The sequence below is a fragment of the Lissotriton vulgaris genome, chromosome 1_1 (assembly GCF_964263255.1).
Source record: "Lissotriton vulgaris chromosome 1_1, aLisVul1.2, whole genome shotgun sequence".
Taxonomy (NCBI): Eukaryota; Metazoa; Chordata; class Amphibia; order Caudata; family Salamandridae; genus Lissotriton; species Lissotriton vulgaris.
This window is the reverse complement of record NC_141685.1, coordinates 835,806,978-835,833,879: the sequence shown is the minus strand read 5'-3', so window position 1 is coordinate 835,833,879 and position 26,902 is coordinate 835,806,978. Positions and strand designations below refer to the sequence as shown.

The 26,902-nt window shown below is 44.2% G+C and overlaps 1 protein-coding gene across 1 annotated transcript in view; it reads left to right on the top strand.

The window, feature by feature from the left end:
• Nucleotides 1-26,902, top strand: part of LOC147747979 (guanylyl cyclase C-like) — a 501,196-nt gene that overhangs the window by 430,041 nt on the left and 44,253 nt on the right. The window lies entirely within an intron of this gene.

The window sequence follows — 26,902 nt, the reverse complement described above, 5'->3', positions numbered from 1 at the left end:
CTGTTTGATACATTTTCATTCATTTTTCACTCATGCAAGGTTATTGCACAAATGCCACAATAGAACCACCTAAATAGTCTTGCTTGCAGGTGGATATCACACTTGTTGTGTTATTTACAGTGTATTTCCTGTCCTGGTAACTTACATTGTTACACGATTAGTTAACGTTCACTTGAAAGTTGACTTTTAGGAAGATGAATAAAATCAGAATCTGGGAGAAAACAAAAATACAGTAAAACTGTGATTTATGTGAAGTAGAGTGATATCCCCGACTGGTATGGACCCAGATTGAGACCAATGTGCACTCTAATATCGTGCCCCTCAAACCAATCTCCACCACACTACAACAGCCGTGCCAACGCCACGTATGTTACTGCACTAAAGGTGGAACAAATGCACAACTCCGGTTAAGCAAATTTGAGCAAGTAAAGCATTAGTTTACATTGCCTTTGCCGCGGCTGGTTTGGCTGGGGGAATGGTAGAGACTTTCACGTGTCCCCAAAATAAGTAGCTTTGAAGTAACAGCAGGCTCGCGAGTTCCCCTGGACAGCACAATATCAGTTGTTCTACATGGGCCAAGCACTTCACTAAGCTATCATTAATGCTCTTTGGGAAAATGCCTCTAGAGCTATAAGGGACAAATACAAAAGTGGTATAATTGGGCGCTTATTTTAAATACAGACACATCAGCCGGCGTGCGTGACGTGGGCATAAGTGACTTCCCCCGTTCTGTGAGAGCAGAGTTCCCTCTACGTGACTCCCCTGTCCTACAACTAAAAGGTGCAGCTTTCACTGCTAACTCTCCGTCGGCAGCCGCTCGCCCGAGGCCAGCTCTCACCTGCACCTCAGACTCCGGTAGCCACTCTGTGTTGACTAGTAAATCGTACAGAATGTCTTCCTTCTGCTTATCATTCCTCAGATCTGCGGGCGCTGCCATCTTTATTCCTGGCAAGCTGGCAAGTTGACTCGCGACTACGGCGCCCAGTTAAAAACTCTTCAGTGTGCGAACTCTTTATCAGTGACTAGAGGAGGGGCAGAGTGAGTCCATGCAAATCACAAACAACAAGCATTGGAAATGCAATAGGTCTCGCAGCATTAGAGTTAGTGCTTTTAGAATTGTTTATGGGTTTTTTTTGTAAATCTTTAGCATTTTTGTTTCCTGTAGCCAATGCTAAAGAATTACAAATAAAAAAAGCCATAAACAAATCTAAAAGCTCTAACTCAAATGCTCCGAGACCTATTGCACTGTGTGAGGGTGAGGGGTTGAGGGTGAGTGAGGGTGAGGGTGAGTGAGGGTGAGTGAGAGTGAGGGTGAGGGTGAGTGAGGGTGAAGGTGGGTGAGGGTGAGTGAGAGTGAGTGAGGGTGAGTGAGGGTGAGTGAGGGGTTGAGGGAGAGTGAGGGTGAGTGAGGGTGAGTGAGAGTGAGGGTGAGTGAGAGTGAGGGTGAGTGAGGGTGAGTGAGGGTGAGGGTGAGTGAGGGTGAGTGTGAGTTAGGGTGAGGGGTTGAGGGTGGGTGAGGGTGAGGGGTTGAGGGTGAGTGAGGGTGAGTGAGGGTGAGGGGTTGAGGGTGAGTGAGAGTGAGGGTGAGTGAGGGTGGGTGAGGGTGAGTGAGGGTGAGGGGTTGAGGGTGAGTGAGGGTGATGGCGAGTGAGGTGTTGAGGGTGAGTGAGGGTGAGGGTGAGGGGTTGAGGGTGAGGGTAGGTGAGGGGTTGAGGGTGAGTGAGGGTGAGTGAGGGTGATGCTGAGGGGTTGAGGGTGAGTGAGGGTGAAGGGTTGAGGGTGAGTGAGGGTGAGGGATTGAGGGTGAGTGAGGGTGAGGGGTTGAGGGTGAGTGAGGGTGAGGGATTGAGGGTGAGTGAGGGTGAGGGGTTGAGGGTGAGTGAGGGTGAGGGGTTGAGGGTGAGTGAGTGAGTGAGGGTGAGTGAGGGTGAGGGGTGTGAGGGTGAGTGAGGGTGTGTGAGGATGAGGGGGTGAGGATGAGTGAGGGTGTGTGAGTGTGGGTGAGGGTGTGTGGGATTGAGGAGGTGTGAGGGTGAGGAGGTGTGAGGGTGATGGGGTGAGGGTGTGAGAGGGTGTGAGGGTGAGTGAGGGTGAGATGGTCTGAGGGTGAGACGGTGTGAGGGTGTGTGTGAGGGTGAGGGGCTGTAGAAGCAAACATGCAATAATCAACTATGGCTAGAAAGATATAAGGCCTCCTTGCATGGCATATATTATTTTTCCCCTTTACATAAGTTGGTTTGACACAAGGTAACAAATTTGTTTAAATGTAGCTCATGTTCCATCTTCAGGAGGGTATACTGATGGGGATTTTCTCTCTCTCCCTTTTGGTAAACATATATAGTGCCCTCTAGCACTTTATGATACTAGAATAGTGTGCCCCCTTTTTGACTTGCAACTGATTTTTATTTATATAGTGTGAGAGTACCTCTAAAAGTTAAGTCTCCTGTGATCATACCGTGGAATGGTCATTAGCATATTGTGTTTAGCTGTAAGAGGCAAGGGTTAGGTACAGACAAACACTCAGGATGGCTCCCCGAACCCATGGGTCCCTTACCTGCTCTGGACACGGCGCTTTGGGTGACTGCTCTGATCATCAATGGCAGTTGCTACAGATAACAGCTCCGTCCAAGCCTTCTGCTTCTGCTTTCGGGTGACTGCTGTGCCCTTTGATGGCGAGGGCAGAGGAGAGCAGCTCCGCCCGAGCCTCCCACTTCTATTGCTGCTTTCAGGTCCAAAGCATCTTCACCGAAAGGAGCCCATTAACAGCTTGCAGAAGCTATGGGCTATGCTGGGACCCTGATATATATCGCGCTGTAGCACCGGGCCTCGCACACTTCTAACCTAAAACAGCTGTACAATGAGAAGTGCATCTTAAACTTGAAGGCTATAATACAAGTGACAGCTGAGCCAGACAAGTGAACAAAGGCTAGTGTTACCAAAAATCTACTACAAATCCCAGCGTCCTCTGCTCTGCGGGTCAAGGTGTCTTCACCCAGAAGGCTCGCAGCCGAACCCACCCCTGCTAAGCAGTCATTGGTTGAAGCATACTGCATTCGCCGCTCATCTAGCCCGCGCGTCAATCAAATCAACTCGCTCCACCATCAATAAACAGCGGCCATTAGAGTTAGGTTGACATGGCAAAAAAAAAAAGGGGGGATAGGGTGGTGGCTAACAGCCTGGCTGCGCAGTTTAAGCGGGCCAAGCTATAAGACGCTAGCACCAGCGATCTGTAGAGGACGGGACAAAAGTGAAATGTTAAACGCTCGAACATCTAGGTACAAATAGTACCCTAAGTCTCAGCGTAAAGCGTGCCATTAGACTTTTCACAATATGATCATGTACACTTAAAATCTAGAAGAAGATTCCTGCAGGACTAATCTCAGCAAAGAAAGAAAAATCGGAGGAACGGCTCCATCATAACAACATACGATAACACTTCCATGGAGATACCTTGCTACCGCCCCGTTTACCCGCGTGACACGGGGTTCTCGCGAGGACGCCTGGTGTTTTTTTTTTTATTCCTACGTAATGTGCCGTGCTGCTTATGGCGGCGCTGGTGATAGTGCTGTAAGCTGTTGGGGTGAGTAAGACTCGTAATTACAGTTTTCGGGGTTCTTTTAATTTTAAAATCGTTGCGAAACGTCTCCGAAACTCACCTCAGGGAGATGGCGGGTTCAAAGGCTTGTAGTAGGAGGAATGTGAGTCTTTGTAAATAATTTAGGCACAGGAAGAGAGAGGGGTAGAACTATTGAGTAAAAGAACAAGACGGACGGAGGAGAGGGGAGGGGGGAGGAGTAATGCGACACGGCGGGAAGGGGAGGGGGCGGAGCGGGTACGGCGCTGGTGATAGTGCTGTAAGCTGTTGGGGTGAGTAAGACTCGTAATTACAGTTTTCGGGGTTCTTTTAATTTTAAAATCGTTGCGAAACGTCTCCGAAACTCACCTCAGGGAGATGGCGGGTTCAAAGGCTTGTAGTAGGAGGAATGTGAGTCTTTGTAAATAATTTAGGCACAGGAAGAGAGAGGGGTAGAACTATTGAGCAAAAGAACAAGACGGACGGAGGGGAGGGGGGAGGAGAAATGCGACACGGCGGGAAGGGGAGGGGGCGGAGCGGGTAAACAAAGACGGACGTGCACGCGCTTTTAAGCTCAATGCGCATGCGCATTGAGCTTAAAAGTCACGGGCACTGCAAGGAATCGCCACGATTCCTTGCAGTGTGGATAAAGAGCGGATAAGTCCCAATACTCTCGCCTTGCTCGATGCGCATGCGCATCGACAGGCGAGACCTAAAAAGGCAGGTTTACTTTGATGTTTCAACCACACACACGACAAGCGCGGGTGCCTCGCAGCAGGGGGAGGGGAGAGAGGAGGGGGCCTTTGCAATTCACTCGCGGGAGGGAGCGGCCGGCGCCGCGATAATTGCTGCCATATGCCAGCCGCTCACTCCCGTGGGATCGCCAAAACGTGCACGCGTTGCATTGATTTCAATGCAACTCGTACACGTTTTTAACTGGAAAGCTGAAGCACTGCGTCGGCGAGACCTAAAAAGCACTATAAAAAAAGCAGCCAACCCCCCAAAAAGGGGTGGTTTATATATATATTCACTGAGAAAACCAAAGGTTAAAGTAACATTATTGTTAGGTGGATTTGTCAGTGACAACAGAAATTCACCAGTTATAGTTATAAGTGCTGACTATAACTTGCGCTACACCATGCACTGCTTATGATCTCACATATGACATCACTCATGACATGTTCTGACATAATATATGACATCACTGATGACATCTCAAATGGCATCATTGATGACATCACTAATTACATCATCCAAACTTCTTTTGTACACATTGCTCTGTAAACAGGAATGCCATTAGAGCTATGAAAGTAAATGCAAAATAGTTCAGAATAATATTAAGCGTCTTTAATGCTTTCATCCATACAATCCCCATAGGTAAAGCAAGCTTGAGTTATTTGCAACATTGACCCTATACCATACCATATACTTCTTGGGTACCAAATTCATGCTGACTGTGAACCAATGATGAAAGGGTAACCTATTCTGCACACTGTGTTCAATCTGTACACAACTGTTCATGGAAAACCCACGTTTCTCCAGTTTCTCAAAGCCCTGTTACATAACAAATGTCATACTACGGACACTCTCTACCTGTATCAAACCCATGACAGTCACTGACACTATATTGAGAGAGGAAGTGGATATAAGTAGGAAAGAGGTACTGTTAGCACTGCTTACTCTATTGAGAAAGTTTACTCTGTACCACACTGTTTACCAACAGTGAAACTCTCATGAAAAATACACCACAGAGTATTAAAACTAAGCATGGTGTACACTCTATGCTGTACTTGTCCAATGAGAGACTGTTCTCTTAAAATAACCAAGGTCTGAAGGTGCTAAAGGCCATACTACCTACAGCCTTCATACTGAGGTGAAAACTTTGCAGAAGCACATGCACATTGCATTATACCTGGTGCACACAGTCTTCTATGTTACATAGAAATTGTCATACTGATACAATTCTGCCTAATATCTAAAGGGTGCTTACAATACTTAGGGTCAGATTATGAATTTGGTGGTGCAGTGCTAGGTCCACCCTGCTGCCACACTGCCAAAGCCATGGTCAGACCACCTGCCAGATTTGGAGTTTCCTCCTGTCTGGTGGGCTTTGTTATTGATGTTTCCTCAGCAGTGTCCTGAAAATGGGCTCCAAAATGGGAATGCCAAAAACTGTTTCTGGATGGCGTGGACTGAAAAGTCCATGCCTTGCAAGAACTGGTGTGCCTGCACGCCCCCCTTTGTGCATCCACAGGGCGTGAAGCACTGGGGCCTGTTTCCCCTCCGCCACGGTTTTCATGGCGGTAGAACCGCCATAAAAACCGTGGTGAAGAGGAAACTTGTAATATGCTTGGCTGGACCTCGGCGGTCCTGCCAAGGATATTACTGCCTCCTAACCGCTGTAACACCGCCAGGGAACGGCAGTTCCCTGGTGGCTGCAGCGGGGCAGTGGCAGTCCCACCTCCCACATCATAATAAGGCGGTAGGGAGACTGCCACACCCCACAAGTCTGGTGGTCTTTGGACTGCCAGACTCGTAATCGGGGCCTTAGTATGTTCTATGTAGAATCTTTGCCTTGCTCCAAACATTTTCTACAAAGCCCAAAAACTTGTGTGGAACATAATGAAGGCAGGCTGTCAACTTTAACCTACGCGCAGCATTGCTCTTCAGTGCAAACATTGATGGTATCTTCAATACCTCAGCACATCTATGATGCATTAGTAGCAAATGTGTTGTAAACAATTACACCCATTAGCTGGACCCTGGCTGTACAAAAATAGGTGGAAAAGTAATATGGTAGTTGCTCGCCATTATGTAAATTATGAAACAAACTAGCACACTCATTGGATGATGTGATAAGTGATGTAATCAATGATGTCATTTGAGATATCATCAATGATGTCATAAATGGTGTCATAGACCATGTAATGAGGGATGTCATATGTGAGATCATGAGCAGTGAATGGCAGGAGAGCAAGTTATAGTTAGCAGTAACTGGTGAATTTTTGTTTAGTTCACAACGTTAATGTTGTCACTTACAAATTCACCTAACTATAAATTAACTTCACCTTTGTTTTTTGTTTTTTTCAGTGAATTTCTAAGGTATTTTTTAAACAGGTCTTTTTATCACACCTAACCATAACACAACTTTAACCTTTGTTTTTTTTCAGTGGATTTCTAGTTTTTTTTTAACGTAAAGTAATATGTATTTGCCAGACGTAAATGCAACCCCCACTGTGCATGGCAGCGAGTTGGATGCAGGGTTCTGCCAGCGGCCAGGCCACATACAGCAAACCTGCAGCTGCACACAGCCTTCTGCCTTCTTTCTAAGCTGGATCAATCTTTTGATCTGTTTCCCTGCCAGCTTCACTACAGGCAGGGAAACAGATAAAAAATCTGCATGCAGCGGGTGGGAGCATTTTTGAAGCTTTCACCAGCTGGTAGCGGATTTGGTTTTCTCTTCCGCATGGCGGGAAAATTGAATATGCTCCTGCCAAGGGAGCGCAAACATAGGTTTCACTGCCTGCGCCAGTGCAGGCAAAAAAAAACACTATGTCTCAGGGGTGGGCTCCCCAGGACATAGAGGATGTGACCTAACGGCCAGAGCGGTTGACCCTCCAAGTTGGGGAACTGGGTTCGAGTCTTGGCAGGGATGCTCAACATCCTGTGATTCTGGGCAAATCACTTAATCTCCCCGTGCCTAAAAAATTAATGTGTGCTCTGATACCTTCGGGTCAAGTTCCACTATATAAAATCCCCACCCCCCCAAAAAAAAATTACATCTGAGCAGGCCCCGGGGGATGGGGACATTAAAAGGCTCAGGGAGGCTCCCTGGGATTATTTTAGGCTCATGGAGGGGGGCGCGCATCATATATATATATATATATATATATATATATATATATATATATATATATATATATATATATATATATATATATATATATATATATATATATATATATATATATATATTCTTCAACAAACGCCCGAAGCATTGAGGATGCCCTCGACAGTAAACCACCATCTGGTTTATTCTTGCAACAACCCACTACAGCACTCCAGAAGTTACTTTCTTTATCGTCTGATGCGTTTCGAGGCCAACACCTCTTACTCATAGGCTGCTTCATTTACAGACGAATCATGGAGGGCTCTTTTTTATCCATTTCTGGCATGCTGACCCCCAGTGGGTCTCACTTTGTGCTTGTTAGTCCTTCACTGCATGCTGGGACTTGTAGTCCTGAAAGAGCAAGAAATCAAACCTTTGGTAGGTTCCATGGAAACATCTGCATATATTAAGACATTTTTTGCTCCCTCGGTAGGGTCCAGAGTGCTGAGGCGGGCAGACTAAGGCTGCTTACTGTGCTGCACCACCGGCCTGGACACAGTTCCGGCAGGGCAGCCATGTCCATCAATTCTTCGCCAAACGCCCGAAAGCATTGAGGACGCACTCAACAGTAAACCACCATCCGGTTTATTCTTGCAACAACCCACTACAGCACTCCAGATATATATATATGATTGAACAATTTGTATACTCTTTGCATTCATGCAGGAAAATATAAAACGCTTTTAATATGTTTTTTTAAAAAGTGAGATCATAAAATATAGTATGTTGTTACTTTTTATGATCATGTGATCAATGATGTCACTAATGAGGGCGAGCAACACTATGCATATAAAAAAGCAACAAAAACTTTACTAACTTGCAGTGTGAACAAGGGCTCATGTAGCCTGAAATGCGTAGCTGTTTCTGGTTGTGCCAAATAAACTATCACACCTGAGCCTGTGGTCCATCTCCTTTCTCGCCGGCGTTGCTGAGCTGCTTGCCGGAGGTTTTGTGGAGTATTCGTCGATATTGCAGAGGAAGTTGGTTTGCTTCCGGTAACGGACCCCCTCACACAGAAGCCGGCAGCCGCCATCAAACCTCTTTTCTTTGTGTTCCGTGGTGGAAAATAAAGCGGCTGCCCCCTGATTTGCCGATATATCACTGAAGCCGAGGAAAGGAATCGTAAGACTGGTCGGGTCAGAGGACCTACGGTTGGATGGTTCCCGATACGCGGTGAGTGACAAAGAGGTATACTATCAGGTTGGGAGGTAACGGACAGGAAATACTTTACGGTCGGCTCTACCAACGCAGGCTTTACCAGTACAATTGCACAACAGAATGTCAGCAGAAGCTGTCAAAATGCGCGAAGAAGCAGCAGAGGAGCTGTTTAGCAGTACATCTAGTATCTCTAAAAAAGTAAAATGCCGAATGAAAGTTTAAATGATGGAGGCATAACCAACATCAAGACTTTATTTAAAAATCTGGAAAAAATAAAAAAATGGAAATCACTAAATGGTGGGAGCACAGATCGTTAAGCAAATACGCCGAAGTAGGTAGAGTACCTCGTGGGTTACGCATTCTCTTGGCCCCTAGCTTTGACAATCAACAACAAAAAACCCTATCTTGCGGACGTAAGTTATGTCAGTAGATTTTATAACAGACCAGTCAAACAGTCCTGATCACTGTTATACTCCCCTATATATTTTATTTTGTTTCGGGATGTTTACTGCACTACGTCCAAAGTTTTAAGAATAAAAAAGAGGGGGAACCTATTGGCCAACAGTTCTTTGACAGTCACATAGAACAAAAACAGACAACTATCTGAAACCTTAATCAATACCAAGTATACACCACATAGGATTGGAAACAGGCAGAGTTCTACTCAAAAAATATGTGAAGAACCAAATGACACCTCACGGGAACACCACCATCGGGGCAACTGGCATGTAATCTCCAGACTGGGCCCCTATCTCATCATTGATCGTCATTCAGTTCAAAAGAAAATGTGTCCAAAACAAGAAACCAAAAAGTGCAAGAAAACGTGGTAGCAGAAAGAATCTGTTGTGACAATCAAAAGTGCTTAAAATCAGCAGGCGCACCTCTCCGCAAATTTATTCATAGAAAATGGGTGTGCACTGTTGAATTAAAAAGGCTGGTAGCTATTCTCGCAAACCTCTACCTATCGCCGACATGTTTCTCTGCCGTAATGTCTTTGGCAGATTCATCAGGGCTGCACACTTTGCTGCCACACCACTATTGGACACTTGTTCTATGTCAACTGTCAAAAAATAGGCACAATAGAGATATTAAAAACCCGTAAGCCACCCTTAGAAACTGTATGTTTGGTGTTGTATCAACAGCATTTACCCTCAAGCAGCCCGCTTTGCTCTTACCAGCTGCCAAGGGCTCCAGAGAATAAAAATGATACTCCAAAGGTGAGTTTCTGTAGTCACAACGACTGTAAACATCAATCTAGGAACCCAGGGACAAACACACAATAATGTCAGCAGTGTTCAATTATTTATGAATAAGCTGTAAATCAATTGACAAGCCACTATCTGCTATCTAATTTAAAAGAACAGGGTCTGCCTATCTAGGTTCTGTCACTGTGTATCAACTTAACTTTTTGCTCCAACATGTAATAATCTAAAAAATCTCGCATATCCATGATATACGGAGTGCAGGACATCGTTGCTGAAATTATGATATACACAACAGCTCTCACGTGGCTTAAAAAAATTCCAAGCTCTAAGTCAGTACTTTTGTGTGTAAGTTCCTGGAAAGATACTATCCCAATGCCTGTGCATTGTATGAGAACCATGGCAGGGCACACGAACACGAAGCGTGATAAAATCTCGCTTCCGTCTGAACCTCTGAGCTCCTTTTTTGTGATAGACTGTTTGTACGGCGGCTCAGCCGTGAGCTTTTTGTTTCAGGAAGAGTTTGATTTTTCCTCCTGTCTTTTAAACTACCCACTGCCTTGCTCCTATGAGCTCCTTTTTTGTGATACCCTAGCTTTGACAAACCAAACCCCGCTATGTTAAAAGAGTGGGGTGAAAGCAACCTATCAGCTTCAATGAATATGGTGCACGTTTTAATAAAGTACGCAGCCATTGATCGGGACAAAATCCTGGAAGAAATTAAGGCTTTAACCACTGAAATTGATAAGAGAGGAGCCAATGATGAAATAAAAAGATTATTTGATGCTATGAAGGATCGATTACAGAAACACGAGGAAAAGATAAAACTCAGAAAGGCGCACAAATGTGCACGTGACGAAGATGATTATAATAATGGTCAAATATTTACTTTTGCTCGTAAGTACAATGCGACGAAACGACAAGAATACAGCAGCAAAAAAAGCAAAAGTAATGCACCACCAGAGAATGCATCTACAAGTAAAACTACCAATACTAGAATTGATGATAATGAAGACCTGACTAGTATTGATTCGATTTCTCTTACAAGTGAATCTAGCTGTGAATCTGTTCTTTCTAACCAGCAAACAACAACCAGATTAAATTTGGCAGAAGAGCTGGATTTTTTAGTGGAGGAGAGACTCCAAACATTAAGACCGATGTTGACAAGGCAACAAACAAAAAAAGAAGAAACAAAAAACTAAAAGAAAGGAGACGCAAGTGCAAACAAAAATCAGCCAAAAAAGAAGAAAAAAAGCACTTGGGGCAACAGGCAATAGAGGATAAAACTATAATAAATGTATCTACAGTAACCCTCAGTAAAGCTGAAGAACAACTGCTGTCTCTTGGGCTAAACTACTGTCCTATTCAAAGCCTTAACTATGCCATGACACGAGTTGACGTCTTTTGTTTCATCCGAAAACTTAAACTGAAAAAATATTTTGCCTTAAAAGATGCCAAGGTCACAGTGGAATCCGAAATAGATAAATGTGAAAAACCGTGTATAGCAACTTTTCAATCTTCAGATGCTCAAATCTTACTAACAATGCATGATTTAAAGGATTCCATAGAATCATCTTAATCTGATATTGACCTGGCTACGCAAGCCAGATTGAACAAAATTGACATACACCAAAAAGGAGCTGGCATGAGTCCCTTCAAAGCAAAATCAAGCTTTATACCTATGATGCCTAAAGATTCCATTGATGTATTTCATGAGTGCGTAACTAATGATATCAAGACGTTTTATCAAACTATCAACAACAAAAAGAGAAAGAAATATGTACATATGACAAGAGAATATGCTAAATTGATGAAAAAACTTGCAGAAAACAACGAAATTGTAGTCAAGAATTCTGACAAAGGTGGCAACTTGGTTATTTGGCCTAAAAAAGATTATATACAAGAGGCCAACAGTCAATTGGGTGACAATACTTGTTATGAAAAGACAAATCAAAAGGAATATACTAAAGCCAAAGAAAATTTACAAAAGATGTTGGGACAATGGTGCAGGGAAGGCTTGATCTCTCTTGAAGAATATAGGTTCATGAACATTGAATTTCCTGTCTTGCCTTCTCTGTACTTAATTCCAAAAGTACATAAGCTAGTAAATCCAACTCCCGGCAGACCTATCATTTCTGGATGTGGGCGGAGCTCGAGAGGAACATGGCGGCAGGCTGAGTGCCGGTCGCAGCAATCCCAGGAGACACCCGATGGCTGAAACTTCTGAATAAAGCAACAGGTTCGCAAGAAGCTGATCGCGGAGCATAGTGGCGGTAAGATACAGATGAACTGCGGCGCAGTAGAAGCGCTCTGTAAAAACTAAATCGCTTCCCTTTTTTTTTTTTCTGCGCGAGGCAACCGGCCGTGCTGGTTTAGTGTTGGCGGCGGCGCTAGGACCAACGCATCAAGCGGCACGTATGACACGCAAAGAGGCGTCTGCACTGGGAAGTCCGGGAGAGCACCAGCGGAGCCTTTGGGCCAGGATACGCTGCGTTCTCGCACAGCAGCGGTTCAGAGGGCCAGTCTGCGAGGGAGCCTGCAGTATTTTATCTAATGAGCAAGATGAGCAAGTACAGGCGGTAAGGTGCGGTGCGGAGGGGCTAAAACTGAAGCGTGGGTTTATGGAGCTAGCACCAGTAGACGCCCCGGTTAAATTCATAAGTGAGAGGGAGACTTTTAAAGCCAAGGAGCACCTTATAGAGTGTACCACGAGGCAAAGGCAGACAGAGCTCTCTCAACTATCAGTGGAACTTGTCCCAGGTGGTTCAAGCCTGAAATCAGGGTTGCCTAAAGCCAGATCCTCTCCCCCATCAGGAAGACAAAAGAACAGGTATAAGCTGAGATCTCGGCAGGAGTTGAGATCAGGAGGAGCACTAGACTTCGAGGAAAGGGAGCGACCCATGCCATTAACCCCTTGTAAGGGGAAGAAAAAGGTGACCTGTATAAAAAAGCCTAAGGGGCTTAAAACTGTTCAGCTACCAGTAAAGAATACTCCTTCTCTTAAAACTTATTTCAAAATCATGGAGCAGACAGCAAGCCCAGCTACACAGTCCGAATCCATCAGCACTGTGCTCCCCTTAACACCTTGGCTGCTAGAGCAATTTTCCTCCGGTGCTGAATTATTGGAAAGCCCCTTGAGCATGACGAGCTCAGCTCGTCATCAGCACAGCTCCACTGTGCCTCATGACGAGCTGAGCTCGTCATGAGCATCGAAGGGGTTAAAGAATCGATTTGGTCCCCTGGAAGGTCTGTCTAACGCTGGGGGTGGTAAACAGTCAGAACAGACAGAAGTTGAGGCAGGAGGCGAAGAGGAGGGGGTAATCGTGGCCCTGAATCTGGGACAGGATTTGGAGCCACGGCAGGTCCAGCCAAAGCATATGTTCCAGCACACCCTCCTCCTCTCCCCTCCCTTCTCACAGTACTCAGGCCCACGAAAGAGCACTAGGCCCACAAGATACCGGACCCCATACGCCCCTGGCGCTGGTAGAGCCTCCCTCAAATAGTTTGATGATTACCCAGGAAGGGAATGTAATCCAGGGCCAGCGCCAGGGCCAAGGCCAGAGTCTTAGTTTGGTTCCAAGGCCGGGAGAGCCGGGCGAATCAGGGGAGTTGGATGGAGACAGGCTGGGTTATCTTTTTCAGTCCTTAAGGGGAGACTTGATGACTAAATTTGAGATCTCAGAAGGCAATCAAAAGGCGATACATGACAGGTTCGATCTATTGGAGTCTAAGTTAGATGATGTTATTTGCCGCACTGGGAAGCTGGAAACGGAAGTTGTAGCTTTAAATAAATCAATTCGAGGAAACTCAAAAGACATTGAAACTCTGAGAGCACAGAATAGATCCCTGGCTACAGACGTGGAGAGACTGGAAACCCAAGCTCGAAGAAACAATTTGAGAATTCTAAAGATATCGGAGGGCGAGGAATTGGAAGATATTAAAGGATTTGTCTGCAGGCTTCTAAGGGAGGGGGTCCTAAAAGACGGTCCCGATATAGACTTTGAAGGCGGAGATACAAAGGGTACATAGAGACCCTTTCAAGTTGCATGCAGATAGGAAAGTGCCAAGAAAGATATTGGTAAATTTTCAGACCTTCAGTGTTAAAGAGCTAATTCTGGGGAGATGTCTTTCTAAGTCAGACCTCCATTATCGGGCAAAACCTTATCTTATTAGATCGGATCTAGGAGTAAGAACAGCACAGCGACAGTGGGAGCTAGGCACTAGAATGCCAGAATTAAGATAGTTTGGAGCCCAAGTACAGATGAAATTCCCTGCCCTGCTAAAGATCATGTGGAGAAACAAAATGTACAATTGCACTTAACCCGAGGATGTGGATAACCTTTTAGCCTTGATGAGAGAGAAATAAGACAAGTCAGAGTTGCTGAAGCTGGGCTAAAAAGGTGACCTGGACGGGGTGAAGAGATGTTAGGGAATAAGGAATAAGGAAGGCATTTAATACAGAAGTTGTTTGAGACACAGAGTGACATACAGGGTTATTTAGAGGCACAAAGGGTGTAAGCAGAATAGAAAAGAAGGTAGAGAAAAATGAAAAAAAAGAGAGTAAAATCAGAATTTGAGTTATATGCAGTAAAATGTTACCCTCAAATGAGTTGTGATAAACAACCCGTTGATAAGGTTAGTTGAAGTTCGCATTCAGCCAGAGGTATTTCTCCTGGGGTTCCAAAGGCGGTTTCATCGTCGGGTATGTTGGGGGGGGTTCCTCTGGGGGGGGGGGCACGGGTCGGGTACTGGGTGGAGGGTGAAGGGGAAAAAAAAGATAAAAAATCCTCATATATGGAAAAAGTTCTTTTGCACAGGGTTCTGGATGGGCGGGAAATAAGAGCCTGGTTATGAGTAGGTTAACTAATATCAAAACCCTTTCTTGGAACGTGAACGGAATGAGGGAAAGAAGGAAGCAGTCCCGGGTTTGTGAGTTCTTAAGAAATTCAGAAGCACATCTCATGTTACTTCAGGAAACGCATCTTGAGGCAAACACTTGTAGTGCACTTTTTGAAAAATTGAGGTGGGTGCAGGGAATTGTATGTTCTAGACAGATGGGAGCAATCGGGGGGGTCACAATAAGCATCCGGGCGAATAGGGGGATAAGCTTGAAAAAATGTGAAACCGATCAGACAGGAAGATGGTTGGTGGCAGCCTTATCAATTTACAACATCCCCTATACTTATGCAGTGTACTATGGCCCCAATGATGATAATCCTGGTCCCCTCTTTAAGTTAGCGGCAGGTTTACTTGGGACCACTGGCCCAGTGATCTTGGGGGGTGATTTTAACCTCGAGGGCCAAATACCATGCCCCCTCTAAATCACTTTCTGCTTTAGGATGTGTGATGAAAGACTTTAATTTGTTAGATGTATGGAGGACTAAATATGGCTCTACTAGGGGATTTACATTCTACAGTAAAAAATACAAACACTATTCGAGGATAGATCATTTTTTAGTGGACCAACACTTGCTTTCAGACATTAGCTCCATCTCGTACACACCTGTTGGGATATCAGATCACGCTGGTGTTGAACTGGTCTTCCTATTAAGCTTGAGTCCCTTAAACACTAGATGGACACTGGAGAGGACATTGTTACTTGATGACCAGTTTAAAAGGGAATTGAGAGAAAAGACCAATGAATTATTTACAATTAATATCGGCTCCTCTACCCTTCAGAATGTCTGGGAAACCTACAAGGCATTTTTAAGAGGTGTACTGAGCTCTCTAATGGCTCATAAAAGGAAGACTATAAAAAACAAAAGGTGGGAAGAATTGGAGGCAATAACTAGAAAAGACTCAGAGTTACAAAGAGCTATTGTTTCAAACAGAGAGAGGATCCCGGTGTTAGAGAATGAGCTTTCGGTCTACAGCTACAACTTAAAATCAGTGATGAAAAAATCATTAAAGAAAAATGGGAGACCAGCAAATTAAAGAATTTTTTTTTTTGTTTAAGAAATTTTTATTAAGCATTGAAGAGCAATACAAAAAGCATGTCATGAAAAATTAGGAAAAGTACATATGAATATATTAATAAAAGACATTAATCCATAGGAATTTATATAAGGGAAAGAAGGGTAGAAGAAATAGAGAAAGAAAAGAAGGAAAGAGAGTGAAAGATGAGAACAGAAGAAAAGGAAAGAATAGAGAGGAAAGAGAGGAAAAAGGGTAGGTAACCAGAGGGATCATAAGGGATGAGAAGCACGCGGTAAGGGAGAAGGATTAGAGGAGAGATAGGAGGTAAAGGGAAGCCATAATAGATCAGATTTAATTTTCAGAGAAATAGAGGTGGAGGAGGCAATAGAAATTCTGTGTTCATCACAAATATAATTCCACCATGTGTGGACCGAGAGTTTTGAATTGTCTTTCCAACACGATAAGATAACTTTAAATGCAAGAGCAATAAATAGATCTAACAGTTTAGCAGAAGATGATGTAACAATATTAATATCCTCAGATAAAGAACCTAAAAAGATACGTAAAAAGGACAATTGGGAGGAAAGAGATAATATTTTCATACATATAGTCCAAACATCAGTCCAAAATGATAAAACAGATGAACATTCGTACAATTGGTGTTGAAGAGTACCTGTAACTGTAGAACAAGACCAACATAAGGGAGAAGAGGTTGGGGAAAATTTATGAATAGAAACTGGGGTAATAACAACTCTATGATATAAAAAAAGTAAGGATTGAGTAATGCGTGCAGCAACAGAGACTTTGAAAATCCTGGACCATAAACGATCCCACATTGCAATGTCAAGAGAGACATCAAGATCAGTCTCCCAGGCAGTCTCTATTTTGGATTTAGAGCGAACAGAAGAATTGGACAGTAAAAGTGAATATACAAGAGCAGCTTTAGGGAGTTGAGTAGAAAAAAGAGGATAAAGTGGAGTGACAGGAGTAAAGGAAGAAAAAGATTCGGAAGAAAAAGATAGAGAGGATAAGTGAGATTGAATAGCAGATGTTATAATAGAATATTCAGAGAGAAATGAGGAAGGTAGATTAAACATGTTTTGTAATACTGGAAAAGAAATAAGGGAGGAATCAAGAAAAAATTGATGTACAAACATTATGTCCTTTTCTTTCCAGTGTTTAAAATAGAACGATTTACCTTTATATCTAAGGAATTTGTTATACCAAACTATAGAGGATAAAAAACATTGCAGAGGGGAGATATTAGAGGAAAAAACATGTTGCAACAAAGTTTGGGAATACTTCAAAATGGGGTATTTGGATATAAAGGTACAATTTGACATAAAAGTAATATGCTGAAATAAGAAATCTTTTAAAAGAGAGCGTTCCAGAAGAACCCACTTAGGGACAGGAGTATCAAGGAAGTTGTATGCCAAGGAGAAGGATTGTTTGATCAAAAAGGCCGAATGGTATGAGCCAAAATCAGGAAAGCGCACACCACCTTCATTTTTGGGACGGATCAACTTAGATAAACCAATACGGGGATGTTTGCTATTCCACAAAAATTTTGTACATACAGAATTAATACGTGAAAAATAGGATTTGGGAATTTTGAAAGGTAGCATAGATACAGTATATAAAACATGAGGGGTAATCATCATTTTGATGGTGTTCAGTCTACCCCACCAGGATAGAAACAAGGGGGACCAAATTTGCAGAAGGGATTGAATTTTACTAATTAATGAATCAAAGGTTAATTTAAGGGTATCTTTCAGAGAGGAAGAGAACCATATACCAAGGTACTTAATTTTTGATGGGCACCATGCAAAATCAGTATCACTAAACATGTATTGGAAGCACAGCGAGTTAAGGGGTAGAACTTCTGTTTTAGATAAATTAAGCTTATAACCTGATATGGAGGAATACAACTGAACTTCGCGCAAAAAGGGTGGAAGGGAAGATTCGGGATTAGCCATGTAAATGAGGACATCATCAGCATACGCTGATAATTTAACATCAACAGAGGAAAATTTTATACCAGTAATATCAGGGTTGGAACGAATTCGCTGTAGAAAAGGTTCAAGACATAAAATAAATAATAAAGGGGAAAGGGGACATCCTTGTCTTGTGCCTCTGGATAAAGAAAAGAATCTAGAAAATTGGTTGTTAACAAAAATACTGGCACGGGGTGATGCATAAAGGAGCTTAACGAAGGATATAAAATTTGGGCCAAAACCAAACCAATGGAGGGCACGGAACATATATTGCCAATTAATACGGTCAAAAGCTTTTTCAGCATCCAACGAAAGGGCTGCCAACGGGGTGGGGACATTTTTACTGTGGGCAAGGACATTGGAAAAAAGACGAGCATTATCAGCAGCAAGTCTTCCCTTAACAAAACCCACCTGGTCAGTGTTGATTAAGCGAGGGATAATGGAGTCAAGGCGAGAGGCAAGGATTTTAGCAAAAATTTTACAATCATAATTGATTAAAGATATGGGGCGAAAATCTTTACATTGGGAGTGATCTTTATCAGGTTTGGGGATAATTACAATGAGAGCATCCAAAAAGGACCCAGAGGCTTTAGCCTCCAAAATAAAAGAATTAAATAATTGAAGGAGTTTAGGAGCAAAAAAGGAATGGAAGGAGGAGTAAAATTCAACAGGTAGACCATCGGGACCAGGGGCTTTTGATTTTTTAAGAGAACGAATGGCCATGGTAATTTCTTGGAGAGTAATTTCACGTTCCAAGTGGGAAAAATCATCGGGGAGGGAAGGAGGCGGGGGAAGACCGTCAAAAAATGTCGTTAAGTTTGCATCAGAGGGGTGTGTATCATCAGTATACAGGGTTTGGTAATAATTGTGAAAGACTTCAGCAATGCCTTCATCGGAGGTAACTAGTCTATTAATAGAATCATTAAAAATTGGGCCGACAGCTTTACGTTCAGACTTGACTTTTAAATAGTTGGCCAACAATTTACCTGCTTTGTTCTGGCCGCCATGAAATTTAGATTTTATTTTAAGGAGGGTGTGACAAGCTTCATTAGTGAGAATTTTATTAAGTGCCGTTTTAGCAAGAATCAGGTCCTGAAGGGCAGATGAGGATTTGGAAGTAAAATATATGTGCTCTAGAGTTTTAATCTGTTTAAGTTGATCCTCATACTTCTGCTTATTGAGCTTCTTTTTTGTGGAAACATAGGAAATTGTAAAAGCTCGAAAAGAAGCTTTAAAAGCATCCCAGGTGTTAGGAATGGAAGTGTCAGCAGGATTATTAAAGGAAAAGTATTCATTAAAAAATTCAGTACATTTTTTCATGAAAGTGGCATCCGTTAAAAGAAAAGAATTAAATTTCCAACGACTAAATTTAGCAGTGCTGAGGGAGAGATCCAGGGTAGTATAAACAGGAGCATGATCAGAAATAAAAATGGAACCAATAACAGATTTTTGAATGGAGGGGAGAAGGGATTTGCTAATCAGAATATAATCTATTCTTGAACGTGTGTGATGAACATTAGAAAAGAAAGTATATTCCAATAAATCAGGATTACACAATTTCCACGAATCATATAAAGGACGGGAGGCAATGGCAGATTGAAAGCTTTTATGGGTTTTGTCAGGTTGAAATTTACTCGAAGACAAACGGTCTGAAAAAGGATCTAACCATTGGTTAAAATCACCAGCTACTATAAAATCAGGGCAATCAATAGATGCAATGAGCAGTTTGATGTCTTTCCAAAATTTGGGATCTGGGCGAACAGGGCCATATATATTCAATAAAACCATCGTCTTGTTTTGTATAACAACCTTTGCCATTGCCCAACGACCTTCATCATCATTTTGAGAGGAAATAATTTGAACATTTAAAGCTTTATGGAACAATATAGCAACCCCTCCTTTTTTGTTAACAGCAGGAGAAAACACAACCTGACCCACCCACTGTCTCTTAAGCTTGAGTGATTCAACGTCTGAGCAGTGCGTTTCCTGAAGAAAAACAACCTGTGAATGGAATTTGGTTAAATGTGACAATACCTTCTGACGCTTGACAGGGTGACCAAGACCTCGCACATTCCAAGAGACAAAATTACACATGTTGGGAGGAGGAGAGGATGGGTGACAAGTGGAATCGACACATGGCAAGGAAATCACTATAAAAGGGGAGACAAAACATAATAGGTAAATAGTGGATTCGTAAGATGCTCATCATGTAAAAACCAACAAGAGTCAGAAAATAAGGGATCAACAATCGAACAAACATAGAAAACAATAGAGACCGTTTAGGGAGAAGAAAGCAAAGAGAAAGAGAAGAAAGAAGGAGGAAAGAGTGATAGTTAAGGACAGAAAGAAGTAAAGAGAACAGATCAAGGTACAAAGGCTCGATCTGAGAGAAAGAGAGTAACCAAAGCATGTGAGACGAGGGTACACCAAAGAGAGGACATGACCCACGAGCACACAGGAGACGGACATTATGAAAAGGAGAAGCACAAGGATGTGAGGTAAATATCCGATAAAGATAAAGCGGAAAGATACATCAAGAGGAAAAGAAATAGAATAATGGTTATAAAAAAAAAAAAGAGAACAAAGAGAGACGGAAAAGCATTAGCTAGCAGTGTCCATAGTGGAAGGAGAGACACTTAGCAGGTAGTCGCGAAGTGTCTGTGGATCATCATAGGACTTGGTGCGACCATTATGTGTGATCTTGCAGAAGCAGGGATGAAGTATTCCATATTGAATGTTGAGCTGTCTCATCATGTGACGGAGGTTCAGGAACTCTTTACGCCGAGCATTTGTAGCAGAAGATAGATCCTGGGAAATGAAAATGTTATGGCCAGACCACTGGAGATGACGCTTGGCTCTGGCAGCCTTCAGAACAGCCATTAACTCAGTGAACTCCAAGAAAAGCATAATGATGCCACGTGGTTTGGAGGCATTGGAGTTAAGACGGCCAAGACGATGTGCTCGCTGGATGTTAAGAGGGTATGACGCAGTTTGGAGTTCCAAAAGTTCCTGGAGGAATTTTCTAATAAAGGAGACCATGTCAGCCCCCTCCAAATTTTCCGGAACACCATAAACGCGTAGGTTATTGCGTCTGTTACGATTTTCCAAATCTTCGGTGTGTAACTTGAGCTTGTGGATCTCTTGTTCAAGTAATGGAATCTTAGTTGTGAGGTCTTGGACATCGCTCACTCGTTGTTCTAAGTTCAAAACTTTGTTTTCCATAACCACCCAGCGCTCCTCAATCTGCTGTAGTTTGGCATTAGTAGCAGTCATAAAAGGTTGAAGACCACGCACCTCTTCAAGGATAGAATCCAGTACAGGGTTATTGGAAGAGTTAATTGGGGATGGCGGGTCATTTTTAGGCCTTTTAGACTTGGCTCCGGACTGTACCAACTTCGGTGAAGTAGAAACATTCGCCATGTTTAGGATATCAAAGGTAAGGATTATCCAATGAAATTGTAGCTTGTAAATTGTGAACTGGACTGGAGATGCACTCTAAATAATAGGGGCACACAGTGTGGTAAATATGAAACCGCAAAGTAACGCACTAGTATTCAGTGCGAAGACAGCGGAAAACCACACAATTTCATGAAGAAGGCATCAACCAAGATCAGAGCATGAGCAAGGCGATATGCCACAGCAGTAATATGAAGTGGTAGGTTGGTGAAGCAAAAGGTGGTATACCGAGGCTTGTAGAAACAAAATAACAACAGAATGCAGGAGGCAGATGATCATGGGAGGTGTGGTAAGCAAGCGTTATGAAGCAATGATGAGGCAGTCACCACAAAGCCATTATGAGGAAGTAGAAAACATCATAGCTAGGAGACTCAAAATGGCGGCCGTTTTACTTGAGGGGTACTGTTGCGCATTAGCGTAAAATAGGCATAGTATAAAGGTTCTGAGCAGTCATTGGAAAAGGAGCATCTTAATATAATGTCCCGAACAAGTTAATGCCAGAATGAGAGGGAGGTTGAAGAATACGCGCAAATAAACATTCGCGCCGGCATCAGACAAAATGGCGGCCGTTCGTGAAGAAATGCCAGAGAAAAGTTACCGTTTCAAATTGTTGGCAATATTGCGATTCTCGAGGCTGCAAAATAGCTCCATGAAAGAGTGTCTACCTTCCGACACTGCTGTGTATCAAAAACGCCGTCTGAAAAACGGCATGAAGGGTCCTCACGGCATCCGCGGCTCAGGTCCGTAACGGAGCTCACAGGAGAGACGTCCTCAGCCGATGGCGCGCAAGCCACGCCCCAAAATTAAAGAATTTTGAATACGTGAAAAATGCGGGGCTCTTCTAGCTTGGAAATCCACAGAAGAAAGAAATAGGAACAACATTAAAGTCCTAATTCAGAGGGAAACAGGGGTCTTAATTGTGGAAGATGGAGGGATAAGAGAGGAAGCCAGGGGGTTCATGCAAGGCCTATATACGGAGGACAAGAATCCGGAGTTAGAGGAGGTTCAAGTTCAAGTTTAGAATTTGTATAGCGCACTACTCACCCAGAGGGTCTCAAGGCGCTTGAGGGAGGGGAGTGCTTTACTTATCGAATATCCAAGTTTTAAGTTGTTTTCTGAAGGAGAGGTTGTTCTGTGTAAGGCGAAGGTGGGCGGGGAGAGAATTCCATGTTTTGGCCGCTAAGTAGGAGAAGGATCTTGCTCCCATGGTGGATCTATGGATGCGTGAAATTGTGGCGAGGGCTTGATTGGACGAACGTGGTTGGCGGGTGGGGGTGTAAAAGGACAGGCGTGTGTTGAGGCATTTAGGTCCTAGGTCGTAGAGGGCTTTGTGTGCGTGGGTGAGGAGACGGAACGTAATTCTCTTGTTGACGGGGAGCCAGTGGAGGTCTTTCAGGTGGCCGGAAGTGTGAGCTTGGCGGGGGATGTCTAGTATGAGTCTGGCTGAGGCGTTTTGGATGCGTTGAAGTTTTTTCTGAAGTTTGGTTGTGGTTCCGGCGTAAAGGGTGTTTCCGTAGTCCAATCGGCTTGTGACCAGTGCGTGGGTGACCGTCTTTCTTGTTTCGGTGGGGATCCAACGGAAGATTTTTTTGAGCATGCGTAGGATATTGAAGCATGATGATGAGACGGCGTTAACTTGTCTGGTCATCGACAGGGAGGAGTCCAGGATGAAGCCTAGGTTACGTGCGTGGTCCGTAGGAATGGGTGCGTTTCCCAGGGCCGGTGGCCACCATGAGTCGTCCCAGGCGGAGGGGGATGAACCTAGTTTGAGGACTTCCATTTTGTCCGAGTTCAGTTTTAAACGGCTGTTCTTCATCCATTCGGCTACTTCTTTCATCCCTTCGTGTAGGCTGGTTTTGGTGGTGTTTGGGTCTTTGGTGAGGGAGAGGATCAGCTGGGTGTCGTCTGGGTAGGAAATGATGTTGAGGTTGTGTTGGCGCGCGATGGATGCGAGGGAGCTCATGTATATGTTGAAGAGGGTGGGACTGAGTGATGAACCTTGTGGTACGCCACAGATGACTTCGGTGGCCTCAGATTTAAAAGGGGGAGGCGGACTCTCCGGGTTCTTCCGGCGAGGAACGAGGTGATCCAGTCCAATGCTTTTCCTTGTATTCCGACGTTGCTGAGGCGTTGTATGAGGGTGCCCTGACAGACCGTGTCGAAGGCTGCGGAGAGGTCAAGTAGGATAAGGGCGGTTGTTTCTCAGTTGTCCAGTAGAGTTCGAATGCCGTCTGTTGCTGCGATGAGTGCGGTCTCGGTGCTGTGTTTGGCTCGGAAGCCGGACTGTGAAGGGTCGAGGGATTTGTTGGATTCGAGGAAGGCGGCGAGCTGACTGTTGACGGCTTTCTCAATGACTTTGGCTGGGAATGGGAGGAGCGAGATGGGGCGGTAGTTCTTAAGTTCAGTGGGGCCTGCTGGGGGTTTCTTCAGGAGGGCGCTGAGTTCGGCATGTTTCCAGCTTTCCGGGAAGGAAGCGGAGTTGAGGGAGCAGTTGATGACGTCTCAAAGATGGGGTGCGATAATGGAGTCTGCTTTGTTGAAAATGTGGTGGGGACATGGGTCGGTTGGTGCTCCTGAGTGGATGGAGTTCATCAGGCGGATGGTGTCTTCAGTGGTTATTGGGTTCCAGGCGCAAAGATTGTTGGAGGGGGATTTTGGTTCGGAGGTGGGTGGGGTTGACTGGTCTTCGGGCTGGTTTTCAAAGCTGTTATGTATGTCAGCGATTTTGTTGTGGAAGAATGAGGCTAGGGAGTCGCAGAGGGCTTGGGAGGGAGTGATGTTGTTGGTGCCGGCGGCGGGGTTGGTAAATTCTTTGACGATGTTGAATAGTTCTTTGCTGTTGTGGGCTGTCCGGGATGGCTATTGCGATGTCGGGTGCTGAAGAGGCGTTCATCCAGGTTTCTGTAAGAAAGGCGACGTCCGGCGATGTGGTGTCGAGTAGGTTCCAAAGTTGAGTGGCGTGCCTGTGGGCCGAGCGGGTGTTGAGCAGGATGCACTTCAGGTGGTTAGTGTTGGAGCTCTGTTTGGAGTTTGAGGATTTGGTGTGGGTTCTGATGCATTCGAACTTGCAGGAGTGGCAGGTGAAGGGTCCATGGGTGTGTCCTGGGGCGGCTTGGTAGCAGACTGGGAGACGGCCGGGGTTAAGGGCTGAGAGGGTCGCGGCGTCGTACGTTATGCGGGTGGATTGGATTTTGCGGGGGGCCACGGGGTCGGGCGCGTTCCAGGCGCGGACGGCGTAGACGGGCTTACCTTTGGCGCACCTTCGGCGCGCATGGGGCGCGACCGCTGCGTGTAGGTGTATTAGTCATAAGTGGAGAGTGGAGGGGGGGCGGAGCGAGGGAGGGGCAGCTGGGAGGCGGGAGCGTGGGGGAGAGCCGGGCTGGGATCAAGGCACAACAACAATCAACAAGATGGCAGCAAGCCAAAAGGTCCAGACTTGGTTGACCCAGAGAAATCTGCCCCAAATTTCTGATATAGATAGGAGGTATTTGGAAAGCGAGATTATGGAGGGGGAAGTAATAAACCAATTGAAGAAAATGAAGCGGGGTAAAGCTGCTGGTTCGGATGGGCTACCAATTGAGGTTTATTTAGATTACTTAGAGCAATTGGTACCGGTCCTTACTACACTTTTTAATTGTCTACTGATACATGGTTACAGTATCCCCCCTACATGGGCTGAAGCCACAATCACTCTCATTGCAAAGCCCAATAAAGACCCTAAGAAAATTGATTCATATAGGCCAATTTCCCTCCTGAATTCAGATATGAAGCTATACTCTGGGATTTTAGCCACCAGACTCGCTAAAATAATAAAATCTATAATTCACTCAGATCAAAGGGGGTTTATCGCGGGAAGGCAACTGAATGAGTTAACTTTTCAGGCGATTGGAGCCATAGACCACGCTGAGGATAAAGGCCTTCCGTTAGCCTTGGTCGCAATAGATGCGGCCAAGGCTTTCGATCAGGTAAATTGGAAATATTTATGGGCCACTATGGTTGGGTTTGGGTTCCCTCCAGTTTTCATAGAGGGCATTAAATCATTATATCAAAACCCATGAGCAAAAGTCTTGGTTAATGGGGCCTTATCTGATTGGTTTATATATCCCCCGGAACACGGCTGGGCTGCCCCCTGTCCCCCCTTTTGTTTGACATTTATATGGAACCTTTTGTTTGTGGTATTAGGGAGGACAATGTAATTCAGTCCTTTAGAATAGCAAATCTGGAGTTTAAAACCGCTTTATATGCAGACGAACTTCTCCTATATACTTCCAATCACGTAGAGGCTATACCTAGGCTATTCTTTTTAGCTGAGGAATTTGGAAGGTTATCTGGTTATCAAATCAATAGGGAGAAGACAGAGATAATGGGGTGGAACAATAGTATTCCTATTCATGGTGCAAAACAAAAAATGAGATACTTGGGAATCTATTTAACTCAAGAATTAAAGAATATCCCAAAAATCAGTTGGCAGACTGTAGTGAAAGATATCATTAAAACACTAACAAGATGGGGTAGCCTGCCATTAAACATATACGGACGAGTTAACCTCATTAAAATGTCCTTACTCCCTAAGTTGATTTTCTTATATAATTCCATCCCTTTATCTTTTCCTTTGAAAGGGTTGTATGTTCTTACAACGATCTCCGTTGTAACGCATGCCTTTACCACGCATGCGTTACAACGGAATGGTAGTTCCACGCTAATCCTTCTCCACGTATTTTTCCGTGGTGACGTCATACGTCGTAAAGAGGAAGCGGTTTCTTTTTCCGTTTCCTCTTATACGACGCCGTTTGCCAGCCCATTTCGGCTTGAGGTTAGTTTTAGGTTTTTTTGTGGGGGGGATTCCCCCCCTAAACCCCCCTTTTTTAATTGTACTCTTTACCACACATGCCTTTACTACGTAACTCGTAGTAAAGGCATGCGTGGTAAAGGCTTTCGTTGTAACCACGCATGCGGTGTAAGGCATGCGTGGTTAAGGTTTTCGTGGAAACGGCCTCGTTGTAGTGGTTCTTTTATCTGGGCATGTAAATCTCCCAGGATAGCCTGGAAAAAACTAAGGAGGGGTTTAAAGATCGGGGGTCTGGCCCTACCAGACCTACTCTTATATTGCCATGCCTTCCATTTTAAAAACTTCAGGCTACTAGCTAATGTATTAGACTCATCTTCACAGGGCCGTTTATTTCAGGCTTTATTATATGATTTACCACATGGCCAAGAGTTTTTTTTATTTAAATTTGGCGACCAGAAATTTTATAAGAAAATCCATCTTAAGATTTTGCAGACTGCACTTAGGAACTGGGGGTATATTCGGAAGGCTCTGGGAATTCCATATTACCATACCTATACTCCAGTCTAGGATTCACCGGGCACACCAGTGTGTCTTCAGGACCAGTTATCCCTGCCTCTAAAAACAGCAGGAGTGCAGAAATGGGGAGATCTTTGGGTGGATTCTGGTCTTATGGATTGGATTTCTCTAGTGTCACTCACAAACGGGTCATTGACGAGATTTAAATTCTACCAACTATCTGCATGATGGTCAAGGCAGGCATTACAGCGGGAAAAAGATACTGGAATTCTTGACTCAATCTGCAGGGGGGGAGGTTGGAACCGAGAAGTATCGCACTGGTACAAGCTACTCACAGAGGCAAAAGGAATGTTGGATCATGAGTTGGTAAGCCTCTGGGGTAACGCTATAGCTGATTATCCCCAAGAA